Genomic DNA, 6633 nt, shown 5'->3' on the forward strand with positions numbered 1-6633 from the left:
TTGAGGCTGTTTATACTTCCGAATTTTACCTTAACACGGGCGGTCCATATACCTGCGTCGAGTTTCATCTCGCTTATGACGCAAACAAACAGATGAAAATACATAACGTCTATGTTAAGAACAGGCGATGAAAAAATTAACCATGTTATAAAGAAATAACCATTGTGGACGTCCTACTTTATAAACGTCCCACGTACCTAATGTATTTTTACATGAGGTCTGAATCGGTAAAGTTGGAAAAAATCAATGACTCATAGAGTCTACATGAAACTGTAACACAACTTTTGATGATTGATGATAGGAACATGATCTTCAAAGTCAGCTAACCGAATATAATGATTGTATAAATGACCTATCTAATAAAAATATAATTACTCAATGTTATAAAAGGTTTCCAATATTGACATCATACCACTAAAAGTAGGCACAGACAGAGACTATTTTGGCCATGCCACTTGTACACTTTTCATTAGTGCCACTACTATTTTGGATTTAATATTGATATAGTGTCCCTGACTTTAACATTACTTCCATTTGGCTTTTCTCAGCCATTATTTCGAAAGAGAACCGGCTGCGGGCTCGTATACAATTGATTTAAGTTTTCTGCTAACTATCCTCTAGGGTTGCCGAGACCTTTAAGACAATTTCACTGAGAAATAGCCCTAACAATTATTGTAGTCCGGGTCGCTTTATCAAAGATCGCATCTGTGCCCTCGGGTCAGATTGTGTTCAAAAGCTATTTCATCCTATTTAAAAAAGCTTTAGGGATATTTTCGTGTCTATATTTTTCATTTTTATGAGCACATTATAAATAATGAATCGCTATTGCCATTTTGATTTCAAGATTTGGAGACGGAGCAAACAGAATCTTCGTAGATCTATCAAAAAACCTGGAACAAAAAGATTTTTATTAAAAAAAATTTAATTATTGATTCTTTAAATTGTTTCGCATGAACTGTATTGACAGCCCTACCCTTTAAGTCTCCTCGTGTCTCCCGAGCCAGATGGCCGAGTTGTCTCGAACTTAATTGAAACGGTGCTTAATTATTTTTTCACAACTCAAGAAGGCTAGATAAATATAAAAGAGCCTGACCTTCTTAGTTGAAAGTTGGAGCCTAAATCAACAAAAGTATTTTAATTGCTCTAATGAAGATTGACTGTGAAATAACTTTATTCTACTTATTGTTAGCAAGTATAATTACCATTTTAGATACTTTTTAAATAAATAAATAAATCTTTGGACAAATTCACACAGCGCCAGCTAGCCCCAAAGTAAGCAACTTAATGCTTGTGTTATGGGTGCTAGCTTAACGGATATACTACTTATATACTTTTTTTTAAATACATAAATATTATACATAGTCACACCCAGACCCGTCACAGAAATTAAAATTCATCATTTCAATTTCTGCCCGGCCGGGAATCGAACCCGGGACCTCTCGGCATAGTAGTCCGTTCTGAACCACTACACCAAACGGCCGACAAATACTGTAGATTTCTGTGAACTTTTCTCATGTTTTCAATTTGAAAAATGCGTACATAATCTAACTTAAGGTTAGTAATATCAACCAACTTAATTTAAATTTGTATTTTTTTGCTTATACGAATTTTAGATATTCATACGAGACCTATCTCTTGTTCACAAAAAATAGTAGAGTCATTACTGAAACAGGATCTGATGTCACGTTATTATACTGTAGGTATTAAAAGCACACCCACACGACATTCGCTTCGTTTCGGCGCCCATTTGCTTCCCGAGTTTAAATTACTTTAAAGTTATACTCAGGACCGACCAAAGACTCGCGTCATGTGGCAGCACCCTAAAGTCAAATTATATGAACATACAAGCACACTTCTCGTCCTAATACGGTTTATTCCAAAGACCCTTGTGATTACTCGACTGATTCGCCGTGTATAATTTATGAGGGCTTTTTGAACGCGGCAATTTGTTCAAAAAGTTGGCGTCCTCCAGCTTTCTATTTTGAGATAAATTGAGGCCCGGCGTCCGGCCGCTGGCTGTTGAGAATAAAGCCGGATACACATTAACTACGTATTCATGTGAGCGGTTAGGCATTTTCTGCGCAAGTATGAATACATAGGAGTAGATAATGGAAACCGCAGCGTGGGACGTCCACCCACAAGGTGGACCGACGACGACATTGTAATGGTAGCAGGAAGGCGCTGGACGCAGGCCGCTACCAACCGGGCAACATGGAAAACATTGGGGGAGGCTTATGTAGGCAGTGGACGTTCTATGGCTGAGACGATGATGATGAATGTAATAAACTCGGGGAACAGAGCGTAGGACGCATGCTCGATTAAAAGTGGACCTCAGGAAAATGGCAGCGGCTGGATGTAAAAAGTATGCGTTGTAGCGCTCCTTGAGAGAGGCGACGTACAGCAATGGACTGCCCAAAGACTACTATTGAATACTGGGACTGCCGTAGGCAAAGCACGAATTTCGGCTTAAAATAAATTACAACAAAATAACGTAGAAAAGATCACAGCTAACGAATAATGAAGTTAAAAACACGGTCAATGTACGTAGCAAAGAATGCGTGACGACAGAAGCCCTCGAGCGAGAATATTTAAACACAAAACCATGTTTGAAGTAATCTTCAAAGTTGGCGAAATTCTGCGTCGTACCTTCGTACATACTTGGCATACTCTTGTGTCAAGAGGCAACGGCACGCAAAGTAACTTCTAAATTCAATTAACTCTGTGTCGTTTGAGAATGCGAATTTTTAAGAGAAAACCTTTTAACTGTTTTGGTTTTTTGTTTGTGAAGTTAATTAAAGAAAATCCTGGGAAACTCATTTATTGTAGTGCTAATTGAATGTTTGAATAATTAATTATAATGGATGGACTAAGAAAGCTCTAGCGATATTTAAGGCTATCTAATTGTACCAAAAGACGTCGTGATTACGCGGCTTTTTTATAAGCATGCGTATTTAGTTCAATTCAATTTTGTATGACTTTTAAGTTTTAAAATAGTGGCAAAGACACGTACCAGGAAAATTAGGACAATTCCTTCTTATACGAGCTACTTACACTTACGTGGTACGTGACGAGTCGGCATAAGACGACATACTCTCCCCCACTGGGGCCAAAGAGGCTAATTCCGGGTGCAAATTGTCTTTCGCCGCGAGCTCTGGTAAACGCGATTTAATGACGACCGCTTAATTCGCTTATAAGCCACTTTTATCTCGGGATACAAAATTAAGTCGTTAGTTCGGTACACGAGTCGAGAACGCCTCTGCAATTAGCACCACGCGAGCGTTAATTAAAAAGTGATTTAATTAAAAATCCGGAAAGAACAGGAAAGGACGAATTCCCAGAATGTCGGTTTCGCACGGATTCGAATTCCAAAGCAATTTGCCAATCACGTGTTTTCTTTCGTATTTTGCAAATTTACCTTGTGTTACTTCGATAGTGAGTGTAGTGGAAGTTAATAAAATGAAAGAGTGGACTGTATACAATTAGTTGTCTATTCGGTATAAATTAACAATGTTATCGAGACCGTTTTGTGCAAAGTCGTTGAAGAGAGTGCGTCAGGATCGTCTTCTTAGATGTTCGCTCGCGAACCGAACATTGCTCGTTCGTTCGCCGAACGCTCGCCGCTCCCTCCGGTCACGCCGCCCGCGGGCAATGTCCGTGAGTAGACACCTTGTAACCACTTTTACTTTTGTTTCAGGTATGCAGAAGTAAGATACCATCATTGACAGTTGCTACTGTACTGTGAAGGTATGAAGGAAGACCTATCTTTATCTGCTAGCAATAAAAAATGACAACACAAAATGTACAGTCGCGGAATGAAAAGGTTCGTCACCTTAGAGTCGGTTTTCGCTTGCACTAGGTACTGTGAGAGTCAAACCTGCCAACATAGCAGTGCAAGAAACAGTGCTGCTAACATTTAAATAAATATGACGTTTGCTAACGAATAAGGTTTTGCTTGTTTATTTTTCTATCCCATCAGTGCAATGCAATGATGACATTGACCAATTGACAATAGTTTTTTTTATTTAAAAGAAATAATAATGGCAGTTTGAACCAACAAGAAGGTTTTAGTTTATCAATCATAATAATCTATCTACTTGACAAGATAAATCGTCAAACAACTTTGATCTGAATAATTTTGAACTTTACTGACGAACAGTTAAAGATTATTTTCTCTAACTCAAGATTATTCTGTAACATAGTTTCAAAAGGTAATATGTGCTCGCGATTCGTTGAAGGAATCAATTTGAAAACTGACGAACCTTTTCATTCCGTGACTGTACTTAGTATCTGTGTTGAAAAACTTTACCACAAAAATTGAACAAAGAAATAAATGAATATCTTGAGCACATTATTCAAATAGCCGCATAAATGATAAAACTTTAATGCAACTTATTATATTGTGCTAAAGACTTTTATGCTTCATCGGCACAAAGAGATGTTACGGCTGAAGCGCGGTTCAAACTTGGAATACAGAATACTTAAGTGAACAAAACAAAAGGGAATTTAAGAACGCTGAATATTTTCACATCTTCGTTCTTTGAAGCGTTCCGGTGGTTGCCGCATTCGAGTTAGGCTGTGACCACACAGGTAGTAGACTTGTCAGGTGTCTAGCAAGGTGAATTTAGCTAAACGCTCGCTGCATTCATGATATACCTACTTCGCAATAGTGGTTTAGGTTAGGTTAGGTTAATCTATGAACTTAAAATCATAAATAGTGAGTTTATTCTACTATATTTTTTCAATTATTACAATGTGAGAGTCTAAGTTATAAGATTGTGATTAATTAGTAGAACCTCCTTTCCTCTAGGTAATTTCAGTGCATGACAGGGTCTTAATGACTAATTAATTAGCATTGTTTACTTTGGAGATGCAAATAAATATTTGAATTCGAATTAATTTATTCGTGCATTTGCGTTAAATAGTCTTATTTTTGATACTTACCATTTATAACACGGATCAAAATAAAATTACCAAAGCCACAATCCCCAGTGGCGGTATTTGTGCTCAAATTTTTCACTGACATCCATGTAGCTTGCAGTTTATGACCACACTCTGGCAGTAAACTTTATGAACTACGGCTGTAGAACATGAGGCTATAGCTTTAGTGTGGTTTGCAGAAATTTCACTGTATTGTAAGGTAGTAATACCGGGTGGTTTCACATCTTACGAGTAAGCTTTGCCTTCGCAACGGATTTTAACTTAGAAATGTATAAGGTACTTAGGTATTTACATTGGTAACTGGAGTTCACAGTTATTGCAGTAGAAGTTTATGTTATCTGCGAACACGAGAAATAAACAGAGACACATTCTTACCGTTTCTTGTGGAAATTAAAGCACACAGAAACAACAGGTTTTATTCGCTATTAAGAACAGTAGTAACAGTAGTAATACATCGGATAATACTGAATACAGATATAGATATCTCCTGGTCTAAGCGCTGCAACGATGATTGAAATAATTTCTTCAAGAATTTGAGTTCAATATTGCAGTTACGCAGCAAACATACGCCTTATTTCTTCCTTTTTAAAAATGTAGACCCAAATCAGATAAATATTCTCGAGTCAACAAAATCGTTTTTCTCCAATCCAAACATATACAAAAAGAAAACCTCTTGGGAAATCATAATGATTTATACATTGCAGCTCCGATCCTGCCGAGCATCTGTCCACGCCATTCATGGTAAACATACATTCTTAACGCAGTGTGTAAAGGGTATATTACCGATGCCCAAAAAATAAACACTCACGCAGAATCAGCTACCTACTTATAATGCAGGCAACATTGCTCTTGTTACTAAATAAGTAAAGCGCAATTTCCTCTGCAAGTTTACACGTTGGTTTGGTCAGTTAAATATTTAATCTTTCAGTGGTGAGCCCTCAAAAGGCCAAATAGCCACACCGCTGTAAACCAAATCCATCGCCGCTGTAATCGGCTGTGCATGTTATAACAATAGATTAAGCGGGATTAGTCAATCGTTTACCCTTAGGTGCTTCCGTTAAGTGCCGCTATCAAGAAATGTAAATGAACGCTTAATCCCCAGTTGGGATGTGTAAAAATCTTCTCTGTTGGCTTGAATTCCTCATATATACGTTGAGTTTGTGTCGGTAGGTAGATCGTTTTGTGTTTATGTGTATGTGTGGGTAGTAGATGTTAATACCTAATTATTCGACTGTTATAAAAGAAGTTAATCACTCAAGTCACACTTACTAGATTTTTACCACTGAAGCAGGTTCCATTATCAGTCGGTTTTTTAAATAATATTTTATGGCCAAAATTGCCATTCTTTTGACTTAATGAGAAGCATTCTTTTTGGTTATTTAATTTTTATTTTAACTATTTATTGACTCTAACCTTCACCTTATAATCATTGCAACAAAACATGTCTACCTGGATAGTAAATCCATAGTACCTATATTTGCTACCGTTTAATCCGCACACATATCGAGCATTCGTTTTAATTTACTTCCCCACGGCCATCGGGATAGAAATTCACTTTTATTTGTAATGGACAAAATGTTCTCTTGTTCAAACTACGTATTTTTCGACAGCCAGCTCCACTATGTGTGAATCCCGGGTCAGCAAATACAGAACTTCTGATTGAATAAAATGCCAAATTCCACGCAGAAATAAATG

This window comes from Ostrinia furnacalis, unplaced genomic scaffold (assembly GCF_004193835.3).
Source record: "Ostrinia furnacalis isolate ACB-3 unplaced genomic scaffold, ASM419383v2 OfSCF2409, whole genome shotgun sequence".
Classification (NCBI taxonomy): Eukaryota; Metazoa; Arthropoda; class Insecta; order Lepidoptera; family Crambidae; genus Ostrinia; species Ostrinia furnacalis.